Source organism: Anopheles funestus, chromosome 3RL (assembly GCF_943734845.2).
Source record: "Anopheles funestus chromosome 3RL, idAnoFuneDA-416_04, whole genome shotgun sequence".
In the NCBI taxonomy this organism is placed as follows: Eukaryota; Metazoa; Arthropoda; class Insecta; order Diptera; family Culicidae; genus Anopheles; species Anopheles funestus.
This window is the reverse complement of record NC_064599.1, coordinates 82,247,056-82,259,170: the sequence shown is the minus strand read 5'-3', so window position 1 is coordinate 82,259,170 and position 12,115 is coordinate 82,247,056. Positions and strand designations below refer to the sequence as shown.

The window sequence follows — 12,115 nt, the reverse complement described above, 5'->3', positions numbered from 1 at the left end:
GGGTTCTACGCTGGGAAACAGCAACAGGCCAGGCAAGATTGGAGCGAAACTATGAAAATACCGCCACCGTCATCAACACCAACCACTACAAACAATAACGCTATCCTGCGAGTGCTAAATTTCGTACATTCTTCGCAACCCACTCTACCGTACTGTGGCTCTTGAAGCACCGAAACCGACACAAAACTACTTAACCATGTTGATTTCGACCAATTTACATTCTGCCCCAGTACCGACCTACTTCTTACGCAGGATGCAAAACACAGTCTTTTGGAAGAGAGAGAAACAAAAAAAAATACACCACACCCAAACCAACCAAGTTAGGGAAAAGTGGGTTCTCTTTTCCAAATCGTGTGGTGCATTTTTTATGCAACAAAAAAAAAACTTAGTTGTAATGCACCACTATCGCTCTGGGCCGGCGTGAGCACGTTAACAGTGTGAAATTTTTAATGCAATTTTAAACTAATTTCATTTCCCATGACTCACGAAAAGTGTGGCGCTTTCGTATGATATTTGTAGCGGTTTTCGTTTTCAAAAACTAAACAAAACCAAAACCATGGCTTAAGATAAATATCCATTATTACTTCATTAAAATTTAGTTTTTATAGGGGAAGTATTATAAAATTTTTACATGACTGCATCATGCTGGGTGAATATTTTTTCCCATGAGATATAGCTTTACTGTACATTGAAGATGCAGGTATTGTACACCGAATTTCTAACGACCCTCTTTTGTACGAGGTGCTGCAGAAATAGAAAACAGTCTTTTGTAGGAAAATGTTCGCATCCCATCTTTTCCAAACAAACGCATGAACACGAGAATGGGAAAAAGCTTACCAGATGAAATATAACTGATAACTTTGGTTTAGACGTTACCAGGATTAGGGTGATTCTTATCATGATTGTGATTGTATTGCAGTGTTTGTTATCTATCGTGGCAGGGTTTACCATACTGAAAGCATTTCCGGTTGCTGATGGAGAATAATGATTACAGCGAATCTTCAACATCATTCTCTATTTTGTAATATTTTTTTTTTCGAAACTAAAATTTATCATCAAAACGATTATTTTATACTTTTTTTAAATGTCATCTTTGGGTTTTTTCTTTATTTTACCACATCACCTGTATTTTTTATGCTTCGATAGTATAAGTGAAAAAGAAAAACAATTAATTAAATGAAATTTTCGGTAGGTACATTATAAATTCAACTGGTCGTAATGGTTTGCGTTCGGTGAAGCATATGGAAAAGATCATAATAAACGATCCAATAAAAACTTTTTTTTCCCCAGTGAACAGCAAAATAAAACTAACCAAACATGTAGCCCACAATCGCAAGAACAACAAAATGCACTGAGGTGTAGAACCCGTAGACCACAGAAATACGGTGGCATGTAAATGAAAGCGAAAAGGGCAAAAAAAACAAAAACAAATGGCATAATGTTTGATACGATGTACATGCATGTGGAATAAATGGCTTCTACTTTTGTGTGTAAAAAAAAAAACATAAACTCACGCATACACAAATATGCAGTGACTTGTGTTTATCGTAGATGCCGCACGCTTGAAATGATAGGATTTCATCCCAATCGATGGTGCTTTTATGAAACCACAACTTAATGGTTTTGCGTTGTTGCTTGTGAAAATATTTTCATAAAAATCAAATTTGTCATTATGTCGTCGGGACCCATCCTTTATGGTCTAGTGGCAGTGGTCGTTCCAGTGTGTTGGCCTATCGGTTGAGTGATACCACCAGATCGTGGGTTTTTGTTTACAAATCCGCAATACATTAGGTAGTGGAATTTTAGTAAAATTCTAGCAATAAAAAAGAGTATCTAATTTAATGGAATATTTAGAAAAAAAAGACCAAAAAAACTGTAATTTTATCCTCTCTACACACAACAAACTAAGGGCTAACATTTGTTGAATTTTAATTGAACCCTTATAGCTAAGGTAATTGAGGTTTTCCAGCTCACTGGGAAACTGCTCGCGTGGTGCAAACCGCAAAACCCATCATCTCGATTGGCCAATGCCAATTAACACACCATTCGCTGTCAAAACATTGTTTGGCTGTTTGCGTTCAATTAGATTAAATGGCAAACTTATGCATTTTGTTTCAGCTGACGATTATACATGTAAAAAGCTTGTACCGATGACCCGAAACATTAAAAATCGACCAAACGTGGCTGGACGTGGTAACGAATCGTGTCCACCTCGAATCAGGCATGCAAACAAATGTTATGCACATTTTATGTTTATTGGCGCACGGTGTTTGGATGTCTGTTGTCCATTCTTCAACCGTAAAACATCGCTGATAGTCGGCCATTTTGGAGCAGAGGTTCGGTGTTTGTGCAGCATTGTGCTGAAGTCGTCATTTAAATGGCGGTTTTCTGTGGGTTAGCTGTTCGTTTATTTATTTTTTTTTTGGTCGTGCCACATAACGATAACATGTTGAGCACAATTTACATTGAACAATATTTCAAGCTGATCTCTTTTTATTTATAGTGTTTATTTTGAAAAAGATGCATTCGGTTCGCTGTCCGCGCTGAAATAGGTTAGTAGGCAGAAACTCATCCATCTTTGCGAGTTTAATGCCTTGCCAAGCTATTATTTCAATAAATCTAAATGTTTTGTTCCAAATGAGACAGTTATTAGGTAAGCACGGTATAATCGAGAGACATCCATATTTTTACTTTTGCAATTAATATCACAAAATATATTTACAAACAAAAAACACTTAAATTTATTGCAATACCTATGCTATTCTCAATCCTTTTACTGAGGTAGCTTTCGTATAATAAATAATCTATTAAAAGTACTTTGCATTTGTTATTAAATGGCGTTATCAGACAGGAACAGTATCCCTAACTCACTTGAATTCCCGTTTTGAGCAGTACAGTTATTACACTAGATCTTACCAAATAGAAAACCTCACCGACTTTATCTTTGCCGCCACAGAATATGGTAATCGGGGAATTTTGCTCAGTAAGTAGAAATGATTCGTGGTATGAGAGATCGTTCTTAGTGAGATTTACCCCAAAAGTATCCATACACAATTCTCAATTCTCGATGCCTAACACAAAGAAGGGTCTGTAAACCTGAAAAAGGTGCGACCAATATTTATTGCCAGTAGGCAATAACATATTTCTTATCCCCTTCTGGATGTTTTGAGCAAAGGTAAAATGCTATTCTTGATATGTTCGAATATGAACTGTTGAGTTGTATTAGTAAAAGTACTTTAAAAAGGAATTGAATGTTTTTTAAGTTACATATAATAAAAAAGGAGCAGCAGTCAACTTGGTGACTTACTTCAATTAATGTTCCCTTGGAAGAAGTTTCGACTGTCGGTATAGTTTTAGATTTTCTACCTCAATTTTGTGTATTATTTTACAATATTTTTTATGCATTACAATGTCCGTCTTTTACTTTCCATTCTCCTCTCCCTGTCTTTCTTTGTTAAAGATGAAAAATGACACTTCCTTGTTCTTTCCATTGTCTAGGCTAAATTTGGAAACATTACGTGTAGGGTAGCATAACTGCACGCATCGTATGTTTATTGAATTGCTCTTAGAAAAAAAACTTCAACTAGAAGATTGCAACTCTTGTCTATTCTCGTATTTATTTGACTTTCCGTGACCTGTCAACCGTCATCTGAACCATGGCAGCATGGCAGTAGGATTCTCCCCTCGCACGCAATGACGTTGTCAATGATAATATATTAACTTCAATATCAACGTCAAACAAACGGTACGTGGTTCAATCGCGCATAGAACGGTCAAGTCAACTGCAACCAGATAGACAAGAAGCATAATTCTAGTCTGATGACTTTAAGGCGATTTGATTTGCCCCGGGGGAATTGTCATACGCACTTCTTATTCGGTGCCATTTCTTCCTTCCGTAGCCGTTGCGGCTGAAGGCTTTATTTTGCGTATTTCGTTTGCCCGAATAATTCTTCCATAATTCTTAAGAAGTCTCTAATTCTCCAAAATTGGCTTCCAGCTGCCAAACGTGGCTGCAACGGAGGAACCACCAAACGATCCGGTGCCACGATTACTGCGAGGCATACAAGTTTTGTGTCTTTCCCCCATGATGGTTTCAAATTGAAAATTAGTTTTAAGCCTACCGAATGAAGGGATTTTCAGTGATATCAAGCGAAAACGTGCTGCCTCAGACCGAAGGCCCACCATTAGTTACGCCGATGGTGAAACGTAAGACGCTTTAGTTCCGCAACGCGTGTGTACTATTTAAAAATATAAGACTGTAGCTGGAATGGAATTGCACATTCTAGTTAGTTGTGGTTTTTAAAGAAGTTTTAAAGTACGAAGTTTGAATCTTCTCTTCTAAACTCCATTTCAGAAGGTTCATTATTCATGTTTAAAGAGGAAAAAACACAAGATGCTTCGCGATAGCATCAAGAAACGTCCAAAAGCGTTAACATCGGGCCAGTTAGCACGGTGTAGAGACGCTAGTTAAGATAGGATAGAAGTTTCTCTGTTCGTATGGTAATTACTAAGAAACAATTAATCATCTCCTGCTTAACATATACCGTGGATGTATCACACACAAAAAACTTCACATTGTTGAATCGACGTCGATAGAAACAAGACCGTCATTAGTTAGAACACACCGAGTTTCTGTCGAGAATTCGACGCATTCCGTTTCACTTTTTTAAATTCTATATTTAAAGCCATGTTTCTAATGCAACAATAGGCCAATCATGTTTGCTATCCGATTAGAAACTTAATGTGGTAGATGCATAATGCTTAGTGAAATTTATCTTCGATGAGTTGTAATGAAATTATCTCATTGTGAAAGCCAAATCAATAAATCCTTTCCTGTCAATCGGTTCGTCACGGAAATGCATGTCATCTTCCCGTCAGGATGCAATCAGTTCGCACGTGTTATTATTCAATATTGACCCACTGTTACGCATTACCTTCTGCCCTGAGAATGAACAAAATGCTCCATTGTATTTGGTATCCATTGACCGTTCTTTCGAACCAAACTGCGAAGAATCATTTCATGTGGTTGGTGTTGTTGCGCCATTGAATTGTTGTCCATTAATTCATCATAAGAATAACAATCGGACAAACAATTGTACAAACCAGCCCCGCACGGCCCAGCATGGTGCGATTCGTTACGGCAAACGAGGAAGCAGTAGTTGGTGTGCGTCCAGATCGTCTCTGTTGCGCAGTTAATGGCCGGATTTGCTGAACGGCGGTTGGTTCGGAAATTTATGACGCCATCAAAAGTCGGCGCAGGAGTCAAACTCTCATATCCGTTTGTCCGATCTGACAGCTGGGCTACTGAGCGTCCGTCCGGTCAAGCTCACTTTTGTTTTCCTTCGTGCGCTTATTGAACGCTTTCTTCTTCTTTCATCAGGAATTCTACTACGCGTTGTTCAGGCTTGGCCATATGCATCGAAATGCTTCGTATGATGTTCGTCTTCACTCTTTCACATCGAATGTTCTTCAAGCATTGCTGTGGCAGTGAAAGCATTAACTACAATTTGTGTTTACTGTAAACCAAATATGTCTGTTATTTGTTTGAGGGCTTTGTCCCATGTACTTCAAATGAAGAGCTGTATTTTTATTACAATTTCGAGATATCTTTCTGATCTCTGTAATGTGTTGGCTTAGGAAACATTGAAAAAGAAGACTTCGGAAATAGGCATATCTGGACAAAAAAGCTACATCCCTTGGCACTCGATAGACACAACATTATGGAAAAGAGTTGAGGATGGTATCTAGTCCGATGGAATGTAGCAATGGGTTCGACACATTAGAAATGGACCCACTGTCACATATTACAACTGCTCATGAATGTTTAATAACATCCACCGAATTTGAATAAACTTTACCCCAACGCTTCGATATTCTAATTTCTTTTCATGTTTTCTGTCCATGGGAAAGACACTGAGTGTCTAATACATGCCAGAAGCATTTGTATCAACACTGCATGATAGTGTTTGACTTTTTGACTCAAAACTCTCATCGAGCGTAAACTTCGTCAATTGTTCAAAGACGTTTACTATTACCAGGTCCTCAGCAAAGAGGAGGTTGATTGCAGATGGTCTTATTTGATTTCAAAATTTAATTTAAAGAAATTATTTGTTGTATGAGAGCTTTTCTATTCTCAGCTCAATAAATCCTCATTACTGTGTACTTTCCCGTCGTTCAAATCTTTATCGTTTAAGGGAAAATATCCTCAAAATGGCACAGTTTTAGCTTACGAATACAAAAAAAAGCATCGACACAGGAGATGAAGTCTTCATCTGCCATCCTTTATCTAAATATTTCTGTATTGCTATTTTTCCCAATATCATAGAGACATGGAGATGACACAAAAGGAATTGGTTTAGTAGAATGGTCTTTATTATTCATGCTTGATTTTTTTTTCTCAATTTCAGCCGATTTGTGGAAAATTTGGACCGACGGAAATTTAGATGAAAGGTAAGTGCAATAACTATTGTTATACTTCTTAAACATGGACTCGCGTCTCTATATTTTTGCTCTATCAATGGACAAAACACATCCCCATTTAATGGATAGTTTTTAAAGAAACTCGTATATTCAAATTTAATTTTACTCAACTCTTGCCTAGCTCGGAACCAAATTCAGTATGATGAATTAAACATAAATTCTACGTTCCTATTCAACGGTCGAGTAAGCATTCCATTTCGTCATACATTCTACTTTGAACTAATAAATTGTAAGGAGTGCCACTCCAACTTCCTCACGTGGTCAACGATAAAACGCATCACCGGTTAGGTCTCTCGCTTTTTGCTGCTCCCAGTAAAACCGAAGAAAATGGTTGAACAATAAACTAATTTCCATAATAAAATCAATAAATTCAACAAACCCACACTGTATTTCTGGCCGGTCGCGTCTTTTCCACTATCCACCGGTGAAGCACCGAGCCATTGGGCGAAGGTGGAATGGAAAATTTGTCAAGCCACGTTTGTAAATAAACGACCCATGGGACTCATAAACTAAGGTTTGAATTATATCACATTGATCTTTTGAAATGGGCACCATGGTAACGTACATTTGGAGTTTTCCAGTTTTTTTATAGAACAAATGTCCATAGCACCAGTGTACGTGCTACCTGTGCTGAGAGCCCTTTTTTTTTGAAGAGGCACCAAATCCATTCCAAACCATTCAAAACCACCTGTTTTCCGTTTGCGATCAATAGTTTTTGTCACTGTTGTCGTCAATCCGTCGGAGTTGTTGGGTTTTTGTTGTGTCAGTTTTTGGACTCTGGTTTAGATGATTTTCCCAGCACCTAGTCCGAATATACCGAAATGAAATAAATTACTTTCTCGTTTGTTTCCCACTGGAAACCCGAATCGATGTCGCGGGAACGGTTATGCTCACCTGGAAACACTGGTGTGGCATGAGGGACGAACAAACGGAGACAAACGGGTAATGGAATGGGTTGTGTGTTGTGTGATTCCGGAACACGGTCACGTTGGCGCAACGGTCGTGAACGAAGCCTATCGGGTCCTCCGTTCCTTCTGGTCCTTCCGTGCTGTGAACTTTCGTACTTTACCTTTTTTCTGTTGCTGCTGTCGTTTTCTAACCATCCAGCAGTTAGTGTGAAAAGAATAAAAATACCTCACCATAGGACAATCAACCTCCTCTTCGCTGAGGACCTCCACAAGTTGGGAATCGATTTACGTCCTGCATAAAAAATCATTTTCTCTCTATTAAAGCGCGCACGAAGAAATAGTGTGGTAGAATTTTAAACAACAAGCAAAAGTTTGTTTTATTCCTTCTGTTACTAAGAAGAATAGCGTTGGAAGATTGACAAAAGGCGGACAGAAATGATGTTTTCATAAAGGAGGCATCATTGTGTTCAAAGCTTCTTTTGTTGACAAATTGTCCCTTCGATGACTATCGAATATGATTGTACGATGTGGGACGGTCAGCTTTGACAGATGCATGGCCCAAAGTATTGAGCTTTAGGTTTTTGTTTTTTCAAAACATTCCAGAATTCCTACTGGAAGGACGTAAACAATTGACCAATACAATGCAGCACCATTATAAAAACTGGACAGCTGACGCAATACCTAGTAACGAGTTTATGCGATGACTTTAATTTAAAAGAATGAATCTAAAAAAAACTAGACATCTCGAACGGGGCGCAAGTTAACTTTAATCGACCGGACATTAATGTTGCAGAATCTGTCACATGTAGGAGCATTCAATAAATCACCAGTCAACTATTAGCGGACACACGGTCGGCAAAACCCGAACAGGATGAAGGTGGGATCGTTTTCCCCATGAACCCAAAATAGTCGTATGTTTCATGCTAAATTGAATCATAAATCAACGCAACAACCCACAATGGTTTACGCGGTTTTTTTTTTTGTGTTTCGTTGTGCTGTTCTACGGATTCCTCAGTTGACCATTTTGTGGAGCGCGCTTTTTGTGCGTTTCTGCTCAATACTCGGCGTACGATCGTACGAACACGGTTACGCGGTAAAGTGTTTCCACGCCAAACGCGCGCTTGGGTGCAGATTTGATCGTAATCATCGGTCCCGCACCAAACTTCTGACCGTAGCACGGGAAAAAGTGTCATTCGAGATGGCTTCCAAATGTTTTACGCGCCCGTAACGTGAAGGTGCAATCAGGGATCACGATCCTGTTGCTTAAGCCGATATGAATACCAACGTGAAGGCGGAGAAAAAAGAGCTGAAATTGATTTATAAGACACGATAACCATCACCTTCTAGAGTCGCGTTCTCAGTTACCTGATCCAATCGTTCTTTCGAGATCCACCACCCGTGCGCACGACCGATTGGAGGATCTGGAATAAATCTAGCACATACGGCTGGGAATCGTATTATTTTCCGTTTTTTCGTAGAATTTCACATACATCATTTATCAATTTACCGATCACAAAAATCGAAGCAATTTTCGAAAGAGAAAGGCATGTAATTTCGATTCCTTTTTCCAAGAGTAAGCGCATAGAAATGTTGATGCAGTCGAACGTATTTCGTGGTGAAACACTTGGGGCTTTTGCTGTTAAAAGAAGTTCACAATTTAGTCTAAGTATATCTGTAAGCTTTTCTGTGGTTTGCTGGGAATGATAATGCTAGCTAATGATGCCGCGCTCTGAGGTAGACATCACAGCGAAGAAACCGCTCGGCAGATAGTATAAATTGATTTATATAATTCGAGCCGAATCGCTCCGGTGGTCGTTTCGCTGTATGACTTATTAGGACCATCAACCGGTTCCGATCACTCCCCTTCGCCTTGTTAATGAGGCTACAAACGTTCCAAAGCCGGCATATCCTCTCGCGCACAGGGTGATAAATCTAATACCACTGAAGGTGAAGCGCGGTTAGTGATTTATACGTGTCTGATGATTAAAATATTTGGCGGAAATACATCAAATGCTTCAGTTCAGCCTTTTGGCAGTGACTCATCGATTGGTCGGGTACGCAGGTTTGCGTACAATAATTCACAAACGCTCTATCTGCATTTGCTAATGATTGCTCTAGAAGTAATTGGGAACAATTACAATTATACATCATCATCGCACAAGCCATCGGTGTTTAAGTTGTTGCATTTATCTTCCAACAATGAGCAATCATTTACAGGTGGAAGTATAAAGTTTTAGTTCCCAACGCTGGGTTTTGTTTTCCTCCGTTGTTGAATAAAGCAATTGGGAAAGATTTAATTTAATTCTTCTGTGCATAAGGCGTGTTGCACAGCCTGTTACATTCACCTGAAGGGGTGCATCCTGCAAGTAGAGGCTTTGTGTGTGATTCATCCCCTTTCAACTCTTCTTCCCACATCGACAGCTACTCGCGAAGCTGCCGTTGTGCCATTGCGTGCGCGGGGTCGTAGAAAGCCGTCCCGAAAACCCTATAATTTCAGTTGACAGTTTAAGGAACAAGCGGCACATCAAAAGTAATCGTTCAAGCGGTACTGTATTTCCTGCCATGCACGTCATCTGTTCGCCGGCAGCATCCAACCCTCTCGCTGAATAGTGGGAACAATTATTGTGATTATTTTTAGATCGTTCCGAGCGAATTGTCGAACGGTTTCGATGATCCTTGATCCCTTTTTTTTGGAACAGCCTATTTCAATAGACTGTCAAAGCAAAACTTGGGCGCGTTTGTCTGTTACGCAATGCCCAACCGACATAAGTGCGAGGAGATCGTTTGTGCTGATAGGTGTCGATCCCTTCGGCGATTCTATTGCTTTTATTTAAAGAACAACGGTGTTGCATGCATGTTTTCAACAATACTGCAGGTCGATGATTTTTAATTGTACAAATTTCAAACCTTTTTTCTCCTTTTATCTGGTTTGTGTGATGCACAAACCGTGCGCTGTATATGCTGGTCAATAAATGGGATGTACCTCAAATCAACCAAAGAATACCATGTGGTAATCACAATTGTACAAAACCTTGCAATCAATCTGTACGGGTGTGTTAATAGCACCCAAAACTTGAATTTGTCCTGAGTTCGTCGTAATTGACCGATTGCTCCGAGGGCAAATAACTCTCTCTCTCTAAAAGAAGATATCATACGGAGGCTTCACTTCATTGTATCATCATTAGAAATCGATGCCCACTTTGGCAACAATGCGCATGCGTGTGGTGATTTATGACCTCTAGGAATTTTTGGCCACCATCCATCGACATGCTACCCTGCTGGCTGTGCCCTATTCCGTCCGTCCGTTTGTGTCGCCATGTCGCACAGTGGGAGACAATTCGCAGTACTGCCGGATTTCAAGTCGTTTCTCCGACAAGGGGTGCGAAGAAGCTGTTCAAACCCCTCCAAATGACTGCCTTTGTATGTGGCTTTTGTTTGCCAATACATGTGCCTGTGACTGTTCAAACGATTGCAGGTAATTCCATTTAGTAACGTCGCTGAACAGCTTTGGACCAAGAAAAAAAAATAAATTGTTAAGCATGATTCGTATCATCCATCCAACACCGATCCCTTTCAGAAGCTGTGTTGTTGTGTAATTTTTCATGCGGAAAAAGGGACAATTATTTCGGTGACATTTTACTTCAACCTCAAGCAGATCCCAAGCGCCTGTTCGTCGAAAAATCGTTTGGAAGAAAATCGTTTCTCCCATCCTTCAGGCGACTGGAGCGGCATTCCACGAACGGGTTTTTTTTGTCGCTCTTCATTTCAGTCCTTCCTTATGGTTAATCCAATTTTGGTCTTCTTCAATCTTAGATAACGCTTTTGTCAAAGGAAATGAAAGCTGTTCATGTTCAGGCTACCCCTCGCAGTGGAACATATTTCTATCGAAACTAGAAATAAAAATGTCAGAAAATGAGTGAATTCAATTCTTTCAAACTAAACGTAAGGATATCGTTTTTTTTTATTCGTTTTAACTCTTTATATTTGGGAAAACCGAAATAGGTTTAAGATGGGAAAGAATTCCAGTTCAAAAGTAAAACCTTCTAACGTTCAGACAAAACAAGATTCGGGGCATGCATTGTTCGTTCTGTCTGACTGAACATTTGCTAGAAAATCGAAATATATTCACCCCACTAATAGTTTCCCAATTGAACCGCTTCACCATTGACCACAGTTACAAACATCAAACAGTAATCGAAAATACTAGGGTTCAGGGTGTCTCACATGGTTGGATAAGAAATTCGAATTATGAATTTGTACTGGAAGCGAGTACAAAAGCCAAACGAAACTACCATATCGGTGGCCGGGAAATGGAGAAAACATCGGAAAAAAAAGATTTCCGGCCCAGTAAGAGAAAAGGAAACGCAAAAGTGTGGGAAAACGTCCTGCAAGCGGAAATCAGTGGCCATGATTTTCCACACCCATCGAATTGGCTGCACCATAAATAAAGAAGCATTATGAAATTGTACCGAAACGGATGTGAATGAAGACTATTCCGGGTTTGGTTTTGCTGGTGTTTCGCATTAGATCGGCCATTGCCTGATCCGCACACACACACAGAGATACACGAAAATTTTCCAAAATTGAGTCAAAAGTGGAGATAGCGTGGGACGCGTAGGACGAATGTGCGAAAAATGAATCTTTTATGTGTGAAGAAACCATGTATGAACATTGCTTCAGACTCACACTTGTTAGTTTGTATTGATTTCCTGAAAGAATTTTTTTTT

At 39.4% G+C, this 12,115-nt stretch overlaps 1 long non-coding RNA gene across 1 annotated transcript in view; it reads left to right on the top strand.

Moving 5' to 3' along the window:
• LOC125771849 (uncharacterized) overlaps positions 1 to 11,456 on the top strand; it is an 86,842-nt gene extending 75,386 nt beyond the window's left edge. Inside the window, exon 3 of the long non-coding RNA XR_007419411.1 lies at positions 6,408 to 11,456. This is a non-coding gene — a long non-coding RNA (uncharacterized LOC125771849). The remainder of the gene's footprint in view (positions 1 to 6,407) is intronic.
• The last annotated feature ends 659 nt before the right edge of the window (positions 11,457 to 12,115 follow it).